The sequence below is a fragment of the Oreochromis niloticus genome, linkage group LG4 (genome assembly GCF_001858045.2).
Source record: "Oreochromis niloticus isolate F11D_XX linkage group LG4, O_niloticus_UMD_NMBU, whole genome shotgun sequence".
Lineage (NCBI taxonomy): Eukaryota > Metazoa > Chordata > Actinopteri > Cichliformes > Cichlidae > Oreochromis > Oreochromis niloticus.
This window is the reverse complement of record NC_031969.2, coordinates 20,729,318-20,749,124: the sequence shown is the minus strand read 5'-3', so window position 1 is coordinate 20,749,124 and position 19,807 is coordinate 20,729,318. Positions and strand designations below refer to the sequence as shown.

Here is a 19,807-nt window from a genome sequence, read left to right as displayed (position 1 = left end):
GCATAGATTGTCATGGGCATAGCTGAAAGTCACAGTCTTTCATTTTGTCTCCTATAATTGAATACTCTGAGTTCATTAAAACCCATCTGGATGAGCATAAATGTAAGTCCCTAAGGAATGTTACCGAAGGAGATTCATTTGTTCTTATAAAGACTGAGAGACTCACAGCCAAACTAAATGTGACAGGGATGAGACTGAGTTCATCCAATTTATACAAAATGTGTTCCAAGCTGGTTGCAGAGAAAATGGGAGAAAGCGTCCAAAGGCAACACACGACAAAAGAGCGTGGGTGGAGAACAAATAGAAACTTTAGAAAAGCAGAAAATAAAATAATGACCAGTGATGTATTCTTCTTTTACTAATAGTGTCATTTCAGCACCTTTAGAATGCTTCACTTGTCACAGCACAACAATAAAAACTTGCAGGTATTAAGAGAATGAAAGAAAATATAGCAAAAGGTTTGCATATGAAAAAGTTTGTAAGTTGATGGATTAATTTTCCATCAACAGCCACAAATCAAGCACAGAAAATAAACAGCTCCGTTTCACATCCCCTGCCCGCATGCTTCATCACCAAGTAATTATCAGTAAAGGTGGCAAACAAACAGTATACCATGAGTAGGTGAGGATCACTGGCTGGTCTCTGGAGAGCAGTGGACCAGATGATGATGTGATGAGGTTTCTTTAAGGAAACTTCTAGATTTTGTCAAGCACAGGATTGGGTCAGAAACGGCCTATAAAACTACTGCAAAGGTGATTTTATCTACAATTTATAGGAAAGAGTTTCAAATATAGTGAACTGGAAAAACAATATTTATAATATCAACAGATGTGCCCCGAGTGGCATTTGGTCCATTTTGGTTGTCAGATATGATGAATTCATTGTATTGATTAGATTTTCCTCAAGTAGCCTGTTGCTTTAGCTGCTGTTTGCCAATAAAGTGTCAGCTCTGTGAAGATCATTTTGACTCTGCTTCAGGCAATAAAACTCAGCCAAGAATTATTAGACTGTGGAAGTATACCCAGTCATGCGGGAGAGAGGAAAGCACCCAAACAAATCAACAACCACTGTGACAAGGTGTGTGTCTGGGTGCTTCTCTGCTGATTGTGATTATCTTAGACTGTCATTCGCCAGTGGCTCATTTTGTTCTTTGCACCTTTTGTGCTATGCAAAAGTCCCAACCACCCCACGTTTATTTAAATTTTGCCAGGAAAATACAAACATCAGGTTATTAAAATATGAGCAAATATAAATGGAAATACAGTATATAAGACAAAAATCTACTGTATGTTCAGTAAATATACTGAATCTTGTTACAGATTGTCTTCTTACAGAATCTCGGCACCGAAGAATATTATCATTATTAAATTATTGTACTATTTGCCCACGCAGTCTTTCAATGAGTGGGACCTCTTTTGATCATCTTATTAATTAGTCGTCTGATTAACTATTATAAAGTATTGGTTTATGTTTTATTTTTAGGATTACACAACTATCTCCATCTTATATTGTTCCCCTCCAGACTTACTTCAAACATGCTGCTGGGATCAGTTTCATAGATAAAATATAAAATATACTTTTTTAATACATACATAAAAACCTAAAATTACTATAGATTTTACACAGTGACCAAAAACCTTTGGGAAAAGCAGACTAGTTGGTCTTTCCAATTCATGTACCCGCACCGCTAGTAGCTAGCTAATGGATTAAAGAGTGAGGATTTGAAGAATCAGCATTAAAATTCATATATGAAGTAATGAGGGCGATTCCAACTGATTAAAGGTCTCAGGTCACAGAAGGACTCCATCTTTAATCATTAAAATGATCCCTGTTACTTATTGATGTAATGTCAGTGTAGGAGTGTCAACACAAAGCAATACAGAGAAGTCAACACAGGGCAAAATATGACTGCTCACTGTTAGCAAGACAAGAGTTTTTATCAAAATCTTGACTTTAAAATGTTTTGGGGTTTTTTTTACATTTGAAAGCAAATATAGCACTCTCTAAATCAGCACTGATCTACTCACATCTATTCAATGCACCGCACAGCTTTAAGTTTCCTGGACTGGTCTAATGAATGACATACGGTGAAAGACAAATGTACAACAAAATTCAGATGTCTGGCAAGGCGGACGCCGAAGAGCTTGTCCTGCAAGTGACATTAACGAGGACAAAATCATATTCAAGGAGGGGAAACAATGTGAAATGAATGTGTAATGTGAAACACTGACCTTAAGATTTAACAAAACTATTGTGATTATCATTTTTGTCATAACTGTGCAGCCTGTTTAACCTGAATTCAGCTTCACCAGAGTGAAGATGCTCCATTGTACCGTAGTTTTAAAATAAATAAATAAATGCATGTATTAACACTACATTGGAATTTTAACTCGCCCTGGCATTGTTCATCAAGTTTAGTATCTTTCACAAAGCGGATACTGCTCAATTAAAGGACATACCGACTCCAAACGAGGAGGATATGTGAGTCACTCTTGAAAAATATTGATTCCTCTCTGCTCTCTGACGATGCCTCAGCTTGCTGTCAAGCTGTCTTTCAGTTTTGGTGACTGTTAAGGAATACAGTGTGAGAACTGTGGCTGAGGATTTATTGGCTGTAAAGGAAGATTGACAGATGGATCACTGAGACTGGTTATGAAAGCAGGGGTTGCACTACAAGTAACTCTGAAGGATCTACTGAGTGTTTTCCTTTTCCTTTTGCAGAGTTCTGTTCTTAAGCTTCAGGTATACATTATGTACAGTACTGCCCTCTACAGAGCATACTGATTACAGTCATTACAGATAGACATCGTTCTTGAGGCAGATATCCCATGTGTAAAGACACACGCTAGAGATAAATATCTATGCTGTGAGAACAATAAAGCTAGATCTGTCTGTATGATATCATTCAACAATTTAATGACAATCCTCCCGAGGGTAAAGTAGATATAACAGGATATTACCAGGAAATTGCAGACCAATATCAAGCCTATTTCATTTTTAATCTTTCATCACCTGATCCTGACACCTCTTCCCCTGCTGACACCTGTTGAAAACACAACAGAGATGGATTCTCTGTGCAACCTTTGTATAATTAAGGGTTAACTGATTAAATAGTGCTGAAACAGATTTGTACAAAAGGGGGCCAAATGTGGCCGGATATAGTTATGCCAAAGGGAATGCAAACATCTACTCAGGGGAAACAGTAACATACAGTCATATGAAAAAATTAAGCTTTCACAAGAGTCTATGTAGTCCTGTGAACAACTGAGTACATTGCATGATTCAGCAGATCCACCTTTAGCAGAAATAACTTTTTACTAACTAATAACTCATTTTGGCCCCATTCTTCTTTACGACATTGCTTCAGGTCATTGAGGCTTGCAGGCATTCAATTACATACAGCTCTCTAAGGCCCTGCCATAGTATTTCAGTTGGGCTGGAATTTGGGTCAACATCATTGCATCACTTTGATTTTTTATTTTTGTTATTTATTTATTTTCAGCCACTCTGTTAAAGATTTCCTGCTGTGCTTGGCTTCACTGGTTTCATGGACTCAATTTCAGCCCAGCTTTAGCTTTCATACAGATAGCTCTCAAGTCCGATTGACTCCAGAATATTTTGGCATACAGATGAGTTAACCCTTTAAGACCTACCATAGAACCAACTTCACCAGAGCTTATCTTTATATTTTTACATGCTGTAGTGCATTTTCGGGGAGTATTTCAAGTTGCTATATATCAATACAACCATTATATCCCCAAAGTTTAATAATATGTAAGCATTAAGTCCATAAAAAGTACATAAATTGCAAAAAGTGCAATAAACTACAAAAAAATTGAAAATCATTTTTGTTTGTTTTTTTAAACATATTTCTAGTTACAGAAATTTCAGAGGTTTATCCCTCAAAACTGTAAATGCAAAAAAGCTGCATGTGCATCACAATAAACTATTTCCAACAGTGTAATTTGAGTTCTAAGCATCGCAGAAACTATACAGAAAGGCATGAACTCAAACATTAATTTTAAAAACACCAGCATATCTTAGTAAATGCCCTATAGGAAAAAACTACATTTTCTGTGAAAATGTCTTCACTTCAGGTTTGGCAGGTAATGGTGGACATCAGATCGTGCTGACATTTATTCCAACATAGGAAGTGTTATGAACAGCTGATCAGATCGGCAAAGCGTGTTTCTGGAATATTATGTTTTTGTTGCTGCAAATGCTTTTTATGCATATTTAAAAAGGAAAATGTGACCTAGGACAAGCTGAATGCATAAGATGTAAGTACAATTCCTCCGGTTTCATATCCAAAAAAACATATTGCGCCGTTGCAATTCTACCGGGCTTTAAAAATAGCTATGCAAAACAGAGCCTGCCTGCTCCGACCAGCCATAAGGGGTTAATGGTAAACTCAATCAATACAAGGAGCACATACCAAAACAAACCTAAGTCATTATCCATCTGCCACTGTGCTTTACAGTTGATATGAGGTGCTTATACTGATATGACATGTTTGGTTTTTGTCAGACTTGTGCCCAAACATCTCTAGATGTGTCGAAAAGCCTTTGTTCGAGAAATGTTGTGATTTTCTCAATTTTGCCATCCTCATTTTAGGGTTCCTGACGACACTTCCAAACAAGTCATACTTCAGTGTTTTTGTATGTGTACTGTCATGAATGTGCTTACTGAGGCGTGTAGGTGTCTTTTTACATGAGTGTATAGAAAACTTTGCATTTGCTGAGGCTAGAACTTATCAAAAGACTTACTGAATTATAAAGATTATGTTTTTAAACAAATAGAGGTCCCTCAACAAGCACTACTGAAAAAAATTACACCACCCTGTTGGTTTTGCATTCAAAATTCATATCAGTAATGCCAAATCAGATGACACGTTCAGAGCTATACATGTTCTGTTACTAATTTGAGCTTGAGTTATATTTCACTGGCATCTAGATAACATTTTATAATCAATGTGATCACACTCTGATTCATCATATATTACTGGGTAACAAACATGATCATTTGAATCAAGAGAGCACAGAAGAGCTCATCAAAATTCTGCAGAAGGACTATCACCTTTTTATAAGACTAATTCTAAGTCTTTCTGCCACCAGAGAAAATAAAGGTTGAGAAACTACAACGCTGAGAGGAGAAAACACTGTTATGTTTTTAAGTGCTTTTCATATTTTCAGCAGTAAAACTTCAAAGTATCAAATGGCTAATAAAAATGATTTAGCAGAAGCGATTGCAACATAATGAAAATGAAGAAATGAGTGCATGAAATACAATTGTAAACAAATACATAAGTGAAGTAAGTGCATGAGATAACTGAGAGATTATCAATCTTGCGTATTATTCATGCACACAGCAGGCCACAGTATGTGCTGTAGATCTATTGTAGCTAATGATATAGTGGTAAACCTTAAAGCCACAACAGAACAAAAACAAAACAAAGAAAAAGAATTTGTTGCTACGCAGATGTCAAATTATTTTCAACTAGAAAATGAAAAGCAGATTAAATGAATACAAATGAAAAAGGACATTATAACAGTTACAATAGAAATCCATGTTATCAGTGCAACTTTTACAAAGCATTATCACCTTGCAAATCACAGCCTATTGTTATACTGTTAGCTGGTCTCTCGTATATCGATTGTGTTGGACACAGCTGACTGGAAGCTCTAATGAAAGCAAATCTCCCTCAAGCCTGCTATCTGCCCTGACAAGAAACAAAGTGTTAGCTCCCAACCTTTCAGACGGAGAAAATATCCCCACTTGGCTTGCAAACAAACTTTTGGCTCGCTCACCACAAAGTTAGACTGAGCTAATGACAAGTGCTTTAATTTGAGAACTGTCCTTATGTTCTTTGATCTTAGATGTGCGACGGGCATCGGGCGCTGTTTCCCACTGCTGCGGCCGAGCCGAACACAGATGATAATTTATATCAAGTATAAAGTCAACAGGAGAACATCCAGAGACACATTTTTTTTTTCCCTGCTGATGACAGTGAATGGCTAATGAGAAATTAACTGTGGAAAACTTTCATAACATAAAAGTAATATTGCCCACATGATGCTAACATAATGTACTCTAATATAATATACATACTTATTGTTCTGCATAATGCATTAGTGTCGTAATAAACTAGACTAATGAGCAAGGTCCCATAACATGTCACATGTCTTCTTCTATAATAGGAGAAATCACTTATTCTGCAACTGTACCAAATACTGTTAAATAACCAGAATGACATGAGTGGTTATGAGAAGTAAACACTGAGCACTGAGCACTACACATGCACTTGCTATGAAACTTCAGTATGTTGTTTACATTTTGGTCAAATGTGAAAGTGTTGCTGCTAATCCACTAAAGATTCTTAGTTAGAAATAAACACCAGACCAGAAAGGGGAACAAAGAATAGTCTTTTTGCTGTCTTATCAGAATGACATTTTGACAGTTATTCCTCCCAAAGTGTGATGAGGAATGCTTTCACTGACATTTTTTTTTAAACTTTCTCCTTTCGAAATTTTCCTTTTAATCAAATTCAGTCTGGTATCTCTCTGAAAATGCGTATATGATGATGGTAAATAGGAACGATGTAGCAATATAAATAAATTCAGAGTGAAGGCTTAAGTAAATCATTTAGGTTAGACATAAGTCATCACTTATTCTTCAGTTATCCACTGACATTTTAATATTTTAGCACAGGTCTTTTACTGTGGAACATTTGCATAATTTTGAATTTTTAGATGAAAAATGAAAAAACACCACCGGTAAAATCTGCCTGTTTGATAAGTGTATACTGATTGCAAAGACTTGAAGAAACACATGCAAAATAAAAAGCTGCACAGTATTTTTAGTGAGGTCCAGTCAGACCAAAGGCCTGATGTAGGAACTCCTCACCCTCAGTTCAGTTAATGCCATCACTCCGAGACGAGTGAACAATCCAAAGACAGATGCAGCTTCTAGCGCTGAAACCTAAAGCTGATACGCAAGTGTTTAAAACCTTCATTTTTCTTAAGCTGCATCCACACAGTGGGCACTTTGCTTGTGGATCACATGCTAGGCTCTGGTTGCCTAGGTGACCCTCTAATGTAATTACCTACCTTGCCATATATCAATCGCCATCACTCACCTTGAAGGAGAGAAAGATTTATCTCAGGACCCACCCATTTCACATTTCCTCATGTTTTTTTTATTTTGTGTTTTTGGTTTTTAGGTTTTTCACCCATATTCTCTTTACATTGTCGAACGTCACTGAGTTTCTATGTTCGCTGGTCACCAGGTTGCTGTGGGTCGCTCCCTGTGTGGATGCAGCTGAATGTTCCAACTCTATGTGACAAAAAAGACCCTGCAGTAATCCCGTAATGTCACAAGTTTCTTTTGAAAGTGAAATCATATATTCACTTACGTGCACCACAGATGTTTAGCCCCCCACAGTGCAGCAATAAATGCCGAGAGGATCCCAAACCGTTCTCAGACGACTCATTTGAGATCTAAAGCTTTAAATCTTTTCACAACAGGTATGGTCTGGATGAGCCTTCTGGCTTAGATTTTCAATTAAATTAGACCCAAAGCATCCAGAGATATTGTGTTTGCTCATGCAGAGCACTGCATGAAAAATATGTTCATAAAAATAATTTATCAGGCCATTAGAATGATGGTAATGAGGACTGTAATGATCTCTGCTGAAGACCCATTTGTGTCTGAAAGTGCACTTCATTTATGAGAAAAGCACTACTTTTCACATCAAAAGTTAAAAACAAAACTATTGTTTAAAAAAAGTGAGAAAGAAAACTACTTCTTGTTTGATTGAAAACTCATCAGTAAATTGTTATAGCTGTACAAAAAAGTTAATGCCATTTTGTTCAGCTTACCCTCTGGAAGAGAATACAGAGGTTGCTGTGTGCATCAGTCTTCTGCGAAACATCACTCTAAATACAACAAGCCTCTTCGCTTCACATAGGCAATCAAAAGTATGTAAAAAGTAAAATTATCATAATGTATACAACTGTGTGTGTGCTATTCAGAGTAAAATTTTTCACCTCTGTTACTAAATAACAAAGGCCAGTCGACATCTCGTGTTTACACTTAATCACTTGTGGTATTCCCATAAGAGAAACGGTTTTCTATCAAATCAACTCACTTTATTTGTAATTAAAGTTGCTGAGCAAAGTCTGCACTTCTGGCGTTCTGTCTGCTGGACACTTGATTAACGATCCCAAACATGTTTCTCACTCCCCTGAGCCTAAACCTATTTCTTCTGATACTGTAATATATTTCAGCAAAAACACACAAACACAGATGTAGTGCACACACACACACCCACATGTATAAATAGGACAGGGCAGTGAGATTTTTCTCTCAGCAGGGGCAACCTAATTGATGATAACATGTTTGAGAGCTGTCAAGACATGCCACCAAAGAGGTCACACACAGAATTCCTTATTCTACAAGGAAAAGAGAAAGTAGAGTGTTTGCATGCAGTCTGTTAATTCCTTTAAGCACATTCCATGGTGAGACCATGGATTTTGTCATGTATCAGTTTAAAACTAATATTTGCTTAAGGTGGAAAAGCTATTTTTGTATCTTTTTTTCACTCAAATTCATGCAGCTCTAAGACATATGCTGTTTTTGTTTTCCACTGAGAGGTGGAAGCGTGCTTCTTTTCCTTTCAGCCCCATCGGTGCAGGTCAATAGGTTAATGTAAAAACTCAAGTGTTCTGACTCTTAATTAATGCTGCAATTGAGGGTCAGCATGATTGCTGATGGAGAATAAATGTATGGAGTTGCTGTTGTTGCTTTTGAAAGGAAATTGGGGTCAGTTATGATGCAAGGTCATATAAAGTGAGCTTTCACAGGCATAAATGTGATGGGAAATCAAACCGAACTCGTTTCAAACCCCCCAAAAAACACGTGGGAGGTCTTCAAGGTGCAATGGTGCAAATGTCCTTAATCTGTGGGCATCATTTACCTATAATATCTGTAGCTTGATGCTTTATATACTGGTAAGTGGTAATGGTGGTGCAGTGCATGTATTTTTATACTGACATATAGCTTGTTGTAGGTATTTTTTTTCCACGCCAATTGTTTAGTTGTGAATTTGTGTAATTTTTTATTAAATCTGTTAGGGATTTATTATAAATGGCATCTGTGTTAAACATATCTGATTTCCACAACCTTGCTATCTGAGTCAGATTCATCAAAGGCTTATAACTAACCTATAAAGCAGTAGTAAATATTTCTTAACATGGAAAAATATATAACTTAAACCAAGTTATAACGTAAAGATATTCTTATGCAATTTTCATGTATTTAAAAAAAAAATATTAAAAGCTGAAAAACCTCATTTAGATCAAAAAACAACCCGTGGCGAGCTGGTCTCAAGACCGAATACCTGGGTCGGGTTGGTTCATGAAGGACATTCAGCATTAAATTGTTTCCAAATCAAATATGAAAATCATCAAGAATGAGATTTTCATATGTGAGTGACAAGATGAGATGGGGGGAGATTATCCGCTGTGGTGATTCCTAAAGGGAGTAGCCAATAGAAGAAGAAGGTTAATACATGGATGTATGATAGGGAGACTTACTGGTCTCACCCTAAGCCCTTCACATAGGGACATCTGTTCAAGATCCCTCTGTGTTCCATTTGAATGTACTCTTTAGCCCTCAGTGTACTTTTTGTTAAAGTGGAGACTTAACATTGTGAACGCGTGTTTTATATAACCCAAACCATCATTCTATTGTAAACCTAAGCAAGTAGCTTTGCCCAAACCTCATCGAACAAAGCAAATAAAACAGAACTCTCTTTCTGAGAGCCTTATGGTTTACAAAACTGATGCCCCTCCTTCATTATTAAGCAGACTTTTTTTTTTTTCTGCCACTGAAGGAGCTGCTCAGTGCTGTCAGAGTCTCCTGCATGGGGTGGGACATGTTGTCCAACAGGGATGACAGCTTAGCCACCATTCTCCTGTCTCTCACCACCTCCACTGGGTCCAGAGGGCATCCTAGAACAGAGCCGGATCAGCCTGTTCAGTCTCTTCCTGTCCCCAGCAGAGATGCTGCCATCCCAGCAGACACACCGTAAAAGATGGCTGAGGCCACCACAGAGTAATAGAAGGTGTTCAGGAGTGGGCCCCTCACTCCAAAAGACCTGAATCTCCGCAGCAGGTACAGCCTGCTCTGCCCTTTTCTGTAGAGGGCGTCTGAATTATGAGTCCAGTCCTGTTTAAATTCATCTTTAAATTGACTGTTTAACATTATATATGCATTCATAATATATAAGTGTCATAAATGCATATAAATACATGTCCTCCATATAAGAGGAGGAGCAAACAATGGATGGAAATGACTGATGTGGCCAAATGGTGAAAAAGCAGGGCTTTAAGCAACATTTTTCAGTTTTATTAGGCCTTTGTGTGACAGGGGTAAGCTTCTTTAGTCATTTTTAAATTAAAGTGCAAAGTCATTATTTCATTATCTTATACTTTTACTTATAATTTCCAGGGAAACACCTACCTAGGTTACATCTGTGCTTATATTTGTCACTGGATTTAATGCCGTGTCTCTACTATTACACTATAATGCTGCTGCAAGCTTGTACCTTGTTTCAGAAGACTCACACTTCAAATGAGGACGTTTGTCATCAATGACAGCAGCTCCTTTTAAAAACATAGATGGCAAATGCCCTTTATTTATAAATGCTGCTGCCTACAAGCAGCAAGAATCATCAGAAATATCATTTCTGGACATATTCTTGAAATATCGTCATACAACTTTGAGACTATATCTCCCACCCCTAATGGAAAAGGAGTTGTAGCTGGAATCAAATAGACAGCATTTTTAAAGTATCAGTTGAAAGTAGTAGAGCCAGCAGTACTCCTGGATATATTTGGTTACACTTCTGACCTTGATGAAGAAAGAGCTGTGGAAATTTCATTAACAATTCATTATGCCAACGGCACAGCTTTATGCAACTACTGTCTTCAGTGACTGCGGTCTTAACGATGCCTTGCAAAGAGACACATAATATTCGAGCAAGTAAGTAGGGTCACCTGGGTGGCATTATGTTGTCCTGTTTTGAGGAAGTTTGGGGGAGGCATGGTTTCGCACCATATTGACAGTCAATATGGTGACAGTACATAAATCGGTTTAAATGCAAGTTGCAAATGTAACAAAATCACTACAAAATAAAATTTGAAAAGTAAAATTATACTGAGTACAAAAGATAAAATATCTCCCAAGTGAAAACAGATTTACCAGTCACAAAAAGAAGCAACGTTAATACATCTCCTGTTGTTTCGTATCACAGCTCTCAGTCTCACACACCACTCATCTCAACATGCTAGCCCTCTTCCCTGTAAGCCTTCAACAAAGTCCTTCAAAACTCCCTACTCAAGCAACAATTGCTCACTGAACACTGAAAGCCTTCACCACAGCAGCTCCCTAGGCAGTCAAGCAATTTCAATTGCACCTTCCAATTCCAACAGTGGGGGATGAACCTATGCCTGCTGTGACATCTACAATCCTCCAGACTTCCAATATACATTCTCCCTCTAACGGTATCACTGTGAGCACTATGTGCTGCACACAGTATGCACTCTAGGTTTTCTCAGATGCGAGGCAAATCCTTGTGATTTTGTCAGTTGTATTTTTGTTTGCAGAGCCATATGGCTTCGTCTCGGCAGCAGTCACCAGTCACTCATCTCGGTGTCACAGCTATAAACGTCTCAATTAAATAAGATTCAATCTTCAGATGAGCGGTTTCACGACTGCTTTGATCCTTTAATCTTCATGTTCATCATTTCTACACTTTAATTTGGGAAAAATGACAAGGCTGGGTTGAGATGTGCTTTTGAGCATGGTACACTAAGTCCTAAATCACACCTGCTATGATTAGGTGGCTCACGGCAGGATGGTTATTCCAATGAGTACACCAGTTCTACATATGAACCCTCTTTTAAATACAGAAAACAGACTTAGAGTGTGCACGCAGTGTTCCAACATAATATGTGAATTCATAACTACATTTGTGATGGTCTGATAAAAACTGAAGAGCATTATAGCCCCACGGCTATGCAATAAAGTATTCCTTACTGTCATATAACATCTCTGATACTCAAATGAGGATTAGTGGGGAGCTTGAAAAAGATTAAATGCAAAGAAGCAAAGATATAAATGGTTGCATGCAACAGCACTGCAGAAATACTTCTTTTTTTTCCCCGAGTCCCCAGACTTTGATATGAATCTCCTGCCTATTCAACATAAATCAGGAACAATCCAGCTGAGCTGATATTGTTGCTCAGGTTTACTGTAATCCATATATAATTAGAGTTGAGCAATCATACAAGAGATTAAATCCAGGATATGGAAACACAGAGAAACAGTTAAAGTGACCCCAACTATAATCCAGAAAACATATTAGGATGAAACACAGGACTTCAGTGAGCTTCTACTGCAGACTGTCTTGGCTTTATAAAGAAAGAACATTCATTTAAAAGGACAAAGAACTCAAAGATATCATATTTATCACGCTCTACCATGCCATAGAAGAAGAACAATGACCAAGAATGCCATGTTCTTGTCTTTAAGCTGAATAAGTGTGCTTAAGTGTGTGCGAACATGTCACAGGCACTCCCGACAGACATCAGTACACAATGTACCAACACCTTCAGCACCGCGGCAGGCCTAATGAACGCAGCAGAGACACGCCTGTTGTTTTCTTCTCTCAATTTACGCTCGTTAAGACGTATCCATTCACATCCAGCTTCCCTCAACAGAGGCAGGTCAGACCGCAAACCTGACACCTACGGCGGTGTGAACATAAACACCGAGCGCTCGATTTTTACTCTTACTCGGGTAATGTGACTTGAAGACATTCGTACTGTGTAGCATTTGGTGTGAAAAGAGTGGGCAGACTATTCTCTCGAGGATTGCTTTCAGAAGTGCAAGCTGTTGTAATATACATCCGCGGTTTGATTTGTCACTATTCGCTCACATTCATAAAGCTGTTAGTTGCATACAATATGAAGCTATTCTTATTTATCCGTTCTGTGGCGCTGCAGTGTACTTGTTCACACTATCGCCTAACAAGCAAAAGGGGAAAAAAATCTTTGGTTTGATTCCAGGAGGAGACATAAATCCCTCTGGGGTTGGGTCAGGAAGGGCGTAAAAATCTGACAAATCAAACATGCACAGCTACCCGCTCTGATGATCCCTCGTAAATAAGAGAGCAGCCGAAAATACAATTTCATATGAAAAGAAACAGCACTATAAACTGAATATTAAACCCTGTTAGCTACAGTGGCAAACAGTGTACTGTTTGCAATCTGTTGTGCTTTAATATAATTCCAGCTTGTTATTATTTCATTACTAAATCATTTATAAATCTCCTCCTCAGTTACACAGCCCAAAACCAGTGGCGGGTTCCAATAACAACAACGCTCATGGTTTGTTCAATATTAAACATTCATTAAGAGGCAGGCAACGCTTTATTGAAACATGGTTTGTTTCTGCAGCCGGAGGCGGCTAAGCTCTCCATCTCTGTCACTGCGTCTCTGGTTGTGTATAGAAACACGCTGCTGCTGCCACAGGAAAGCAGCGTTCTCACTTTGTGCTGCTCCCTGTCTCGGTTTGCCACTTGTATTTTTTTTCCTTACACAGCCATCTGTCCCTGGCCTGTGTGTTTTGTGTTCTGGGTTTCTGAACAAACATTAAGCGGGACTCACTGCTACAGATTTCGAACATCAATCCATGAGAAACACTGGGGCCTATTCACATAAACAAATTATTACCTCTTCTACTGGTAGAACAATTTTGAATAAACGTGTGAGTAAATAAATAAAAGCATTCAATCTGTTCGGGGCTGATTAACTTCCTCTTTACCGATACTGAGTTTCTGCTAGGCTTCAGTTTGTCCCAGTACTGTGACTATTACATACACAACACCGGTATTCCAGATCTCTTTCTTCTGAAAAATCGATGATGCTGGGGAAAAAAAAGAAAGGAAAAAAACACAAAAAGAGAAAAACACCAAAAAGATTTGTTTTTCTTTTAGAGAGAATCTAATCTTGTGGATTTCGTTCTGCTTTTGTGGAGCAAGAACAGCTCTGGCAAGCTTGAATAAAGCAAAATAAAATAACCCAAAACAATCTACTAGTAGCATAAGTGCCTGAAAGTGTCAGACAAACAATATGTGGTGTAACTTTTTCCTAAGCCTCTCTCACACAATCAAAATATAGCTATGGCATGTGCTCCCAGCAAAATGACTATCAAATGTCTTTTGGAGCATCCATAATCTCTCATAAAATCCATATCTCCACACCAGAAAAAGATGACCAATATTATATACTGATGGCTTGCTAAAAAAAACAAAAAAACACTGACACACAGAAACAAAACCAGGATTTGATGCAGAAAATATGCATTTTCATGCCATAATGAGAGGATTTAACAATGTGTTTAAAAGACTCAAAGCAGTTTCATTTAAGCAGGACTGACATGCACATTCATGGCACTCGATGTAATCCCTGCAGGGCAACAGGCTGCAGACTGTAAGCCAAGAATGAGTCATCTCAGACAGACAGAGATGGAAAGAGAACGTCATGAAGCAGGTTACTTTTCACCCACCTTATTAAATTGGATGTCCAAACAAGCCTTATGTCGTGGTGACCAACTCTCTCTCCACTGCCTTCCTTTTAACATGATCTGTTGGGCTTTTATGTCTCACACGTTTAATACATTGGAAATGGATGACACCAACAAGTCATTATGACCATCTGACAATGTGACTGCTGCCACGTTCTACCACCTAAGAGTTATGTGACGTGAACAGTGCGCTGATAAAATGTGACCCTGAAACAACTGTTTGAAAAACTGAATGGAATGAATGAAAGGAAAACGTTCAATATGAAATGTTGGGGGATTCAGTGAAGAAGAAAATCTAGTTTAGTAGTGGCAGTGGAAGCCCTGGTTTCATTATGTCTCCTCCAGCTGTTTTCATGACTGCAGCGGTTGAAGAACCGCAGAGAGATTTTGATTCAGTAGGTTTTATAATCGTTCTCTACTCTGTGGAAATCCAACTTTTTTTTCCCCACTCTGTGTGACTTGGAAGAAACTCCTAACTGCTGCCTCTTATGACCAACATGCAACATGAACCTCTACTGCTTACTGATGCTAATCAGGAAAAGATGAGCATCATGCTCCACTTGCAGAACTGACTGGTCAGTAAGCTGTGATTTAATACACATCGATCATTTAACCTGTTTAAGAGCAGGTTAGATCTGCACCTTAATGAGAATCGAGTAGCTCCTGAAGCTACCTTTCTAACCCCCTAGCTCTGCTTTGTAGTAAAAGTGTGGTGGTGGTCTGTGTGTAAAGTGGTGGATTTATTCAGACACATTTTAGAATTTCTTTTCTTTTTTTATTTTTCAGTAACTTATTGTAAATTTCTGGCAACATTATAATTGTAAAAAGGTCTTTATCTACACTTGATGCTTTGTTTTGTTTTAGGTATTCATGTCCTAATACACTCTTAGCATCACTTATCAATTAACTCTAAGTTTAAATTGTTAATTACAAACCATGTACATGAATTTGCTTCTCATATTTGAAGCTTGTATTTCTATTTCTTTATTTCTATTTGAATATTCTGTTTTGTTGTCCGTGTGTTTTGTATCTGATTTGATTCGTCTTGTCAATTTTTAAATGTTTGTCAATAATTCAAATAAATCTTTATATTATAAATGAGGGATACCCCCCAAGGATTTGTCCAGTCTAAATAAAATGCCTTTTAATACTACAAAAATACTAAAAAAAATCATAGCTGTGAATGGAATACACCTCTCTGTAGAAACATATATTTCCCATTCCCATCTGTAGGTACCACTTATGCTGAACAAAGTTTGTTGTTTCTTTCAGCATGATTAAATATATTGAACGCCTCTATTTATCAAATCAAAACATATAAACATAACCTTTCATAAGAAACCTTCCATTATTCCAGAAAAGCTCTGTTACCTGCTGATATCTGTTTGTGTTTTCACATGATGATGCTTGCAACACTTAGCCTTCCTCTTTGCCTTTTATATCGATGGCAAAGAAGTCACTAGAAGATTATTATGGAACATATGAAAATGATATAATAATAGATAAAAGTACATGTCCAAAGATGCTACAATATATAAGTTGTAACAAGTTTTTTGTAACATATACCTACCTAACATAGATCTGACAGAGACATGGCTAAAGAGGGAAATTTCAGACTATCCAGTGGAACAGCTAGTTTCTCACTAATTCTGGTGGCTGCAGAAAAGCAGCAGTAAAAGCAGTAAGAACGGCTTAACAGCTTTGTTTACTCAATATGCTCGGCACTGGATTGAGGCCATACTATTTACCACTGGAGTTTTTATCATTGTTCAAATTATGCCATCAGTGCTCTGCACATGTGACATCATTAATTCCACAGTCACAGGCCAATACATAGCAACCCAGTGCACTGCTCATGATAAGAGTGGAGATGGAGCCCATTTACCAGTTCTTGACAGTGCAATTAAACAACAATCTCAAGAAGCTTTCACACAGTCACTGTAACTTTTCTCAGCCATACCAGACAGAGAAAGCAGTTAGACTGCACTGCATTGTTAAACGGTCTGCACCCTGCCTGCTCTCTAGTGAAAAATTCACTTACACTGCACCTCATAGCAAACCAGAATAGTACAAATTCTGTATATAATATCAGAAAAGTGAAGCTAATGCAGAAATGCCCTAAACTTGCGTTCTTTTGAACAGCCAGCAGGTTGTATTTCATGAGGAAATTATGGTTCAGTGATAGTAGCGCGTGGGCAGCACATACGCAGCATGTGGGCAGTCGGTTGGCAGTCCATGAGGCAGATACAGACACAGTCTACCTGCAGAGAACGTTTGTTGTCAGATCGAGACAGTGTCAAAAGTATGCGGCACAACCAGTCTGTGGGTAACTCTTGCTCGTGCTGTTGCTGGTCCATCAGCCAGCTGAGGAGAAGAGACAAGTCCTTTCCTTCCCTTGTCAACCAATTACCATTCAACCGATGCACAGTGTCATCCACATCATGCACTGGGCTGCTGGGACTTTGGGAAGCTGCACAAGAGCGATGGTGGTTATTAATATTTTATAAATAATCAATTAGCATGTCATAGTACAATAAAGCAAGATATGCTTTAAGATTGGCCTACCTAGTGACAAGTTGCTATTATATGAGGATCCCTCAGTTTTATAGTCAGATCTGTGCCACACTCATGAATCATGGGTTCAAAAAGCTAAGACCCTTTGGGGAAAAAATGCTCAGCTTGGAGCAAAACTGGGACTACTGGGCCACATTGACTACTATCCATGTCCAGCTGATGTAGACATGCACAGTCTGCTGTGGTTGTTTTTCCAGTCTGCAGTGGTCAGTGTTGTATTTTCTATGGTTTGCTGGGGAGGTGGCCTTGGGTCTTATGATGCCAATAAGCTTATGACGAAGGCCAGCTCTGTGACATGGATGGAACTGGGCAGTATGTAGGCAGTGACAGAGAAAAGGATGAAAGGAAATCTGAAAGCACTCATGAACAACCCCTCTTATCCTTTGCCAAGCTGAGGAGGCTCAGGAGCACATTCACACACAGATCCAACCAGCCATGTGCCTCCAAATGCTTGGAGGATCTCTCATGCCATCGGCCATCAGACTCCACAGTTTACGTCCAACCTCAACTAACCGACACTCAAACACATGGTCTCTATAGCTATTTTCCATATATAATGCATGAATAAATGCCCATATATTTTCACAAATGATGTTCTATCTACAAACATCCAGAGCTCTGTTTCAGAGTTCCTATCTTATTATGTACTAGAATACATCAGTACGTGTTGACATGGAGTCAATCAGCTTGTGGCCCTGCGGAGGTGCTATCAAACCCCAGGCTACAATGACAGCAAGCTTTGGCTTAACTACATTTTTGGGGTATTTTTTATGTTCTATGGGGCTGGCAAGTTGTCCAGACCAATCGAGCACAGTAATAATATGACCAGAAAACCATTTGGTAGTAATTTTGGCAAACTTGCTAAGTCCCTCTGGAAAAGAAAATCAGTATTTCCAGTGTGCTCTATAGATGGCTGTGCTGGATAAACAATAGTGAACCAATACATCAACACCACATGCAGAAGTTGCAGTAAGCTGCAGTTACAGCAGAGGAAGATGCTTTAATTCAACACAACAAGAAAATAATGATAGGAAAGTTTTCAAACAGACACTGCTAACACATTTACATGTAAATACATATTAGCCACCTAGCTTCATCGTTTCTGGCAATTAAGGACCCTCATTGTACTTCAGACCTTCCTAGCTCACTAGCGACTTCTTGCCTATAAATATATTATCGCCCTCTGCTGGTACTGCAACTTCTGCACGTGCGTCCTTTTCACACTCTGGAGAGGCAAAGAGTCAAATGGACACAGTGCACTGGTGTGTCTATTACACACTTCGCCGTGATATGGGGTTGCACCAGCAGATAACATGGCACCTCAAATCATCGCAGACTGCAGAAACTATACCCTGGACTTCAAATACCTGTATTCTGTGCCTCTCCACTCTCCCTCCAGACTATAGAACCTTGGGAAACCGGAAATGTACCACAATGTGTAGATGTGTTGTACGTGAGTTCAACATCCATTTAAATGTCAAATCCAAGAGTATCCCAGCTAAATACTGCACTGCAAAGTTCTTTATTTTACCCATCAGTGTTTTTAATGTTTTCAGATCATGTTGAAAGAATCAAACTCCCAAAGAGTGGTGTGAAAAAAAGTTTAGTTTTTTACACATTATTTATGTAAAAGAAATCCAAATGTTAGCAGGTGTTTCTGTAGTCAGTTGATAAGAAGTCTGTAATATGCAGATGGCTGTGCATTCTGTTTACACTTCCTCTGAAGAACAGAGCTGCAGCCAGATATCCCAGGCCTCCCCCAGGCTGAAAGCTAATACATTAAGTGCAAGACAGCTCCCACTGATCATAGTATTCATCAAAACAAACTCAATTATGCACATGTCCACACAAAGAAAAACTAACCTACAATCTCAAGCGAAGGCTCCCCTTGTCTTCAAAAGAATATATGTAAGCTCTATGACTCAGTATTTTTAATACAGTCACTTACTGTATCTTGCTTGTGTGTACATTTATCCAACTGCTCTGTGAAAAGGCTTGAATTGAAAAGAAGAGTGATTTAAGTGATTTAAATTGTTCGTTGGAGCTCATCGGTTTGACCATTTCAGAAACTGCTGATCTACTGGGATTTTCCCACACAACCATCTCTAGAGGTTTACAGATTATGGTCTTAAAAAGAGAAAATTTCTAGTGAGCAGTAATTCTCTGGGTGAAAATGCCTTGTTGATGCAAGAGATCAGAGTAGTTCTAGCTAAAAGGAAGGCAACAGTAACTCAAATAATGACTTGTTACAACCAGGGTATGCAGAAGAGCATCTCTGAACTCACAACATGTTGGAATTGGAAGCAGATGGACTACAGCAAGGGAAGACCACACCAAGTGTCATTCCAATCAGCTAATAACAGGAAACTGAGGCTAGAGTTCTCACAGGGTCACGGAAATTTGACAGTAGGAGATTGGAAAAAGTTGCCTGATCTGACAAATCTGGCTAACATGGTGTAAAAAACATAAAAAGCCAGCTCCATCCTGACTTGTGTCAAAGGTTGGGGCTGTTGGCGGAGATGTAACAATCGCACACTGAGCATCGTTTAAACATCACAGCCAGTTGTTGCTGACCATGTGCATC

The 19,807-nt window shown here is 38.5% G+C and overlaps 1 long non-coding RNA gene across 16 annotated transcripts in view; it reads right to left on the bottom strand.

Moving 5' to 3' along the window:
• Positions 1-19,807, bottom strand: part of LOC102079698 (uncharacterized) — a 108,840-nt gene that overhangs the window by 79,193 nt on the left and 9,840 nt on the right. The window contains exon 1 of one of the 16 annotated variants that reach the window (XR_003219627.1): positions 14,632-14,646. The exons of the other annotated variants lie outside the window; for them this stretch is intronic. This is a non-coding gene — a long non-coding RNA (uncharacterized LOC102079698). Of the gene's footprint in view, positions 1-14,631; positions 14,647-19,807 lie in introns of those variants that run through there. 16 annotated transcript variants of the gene reach the window in all.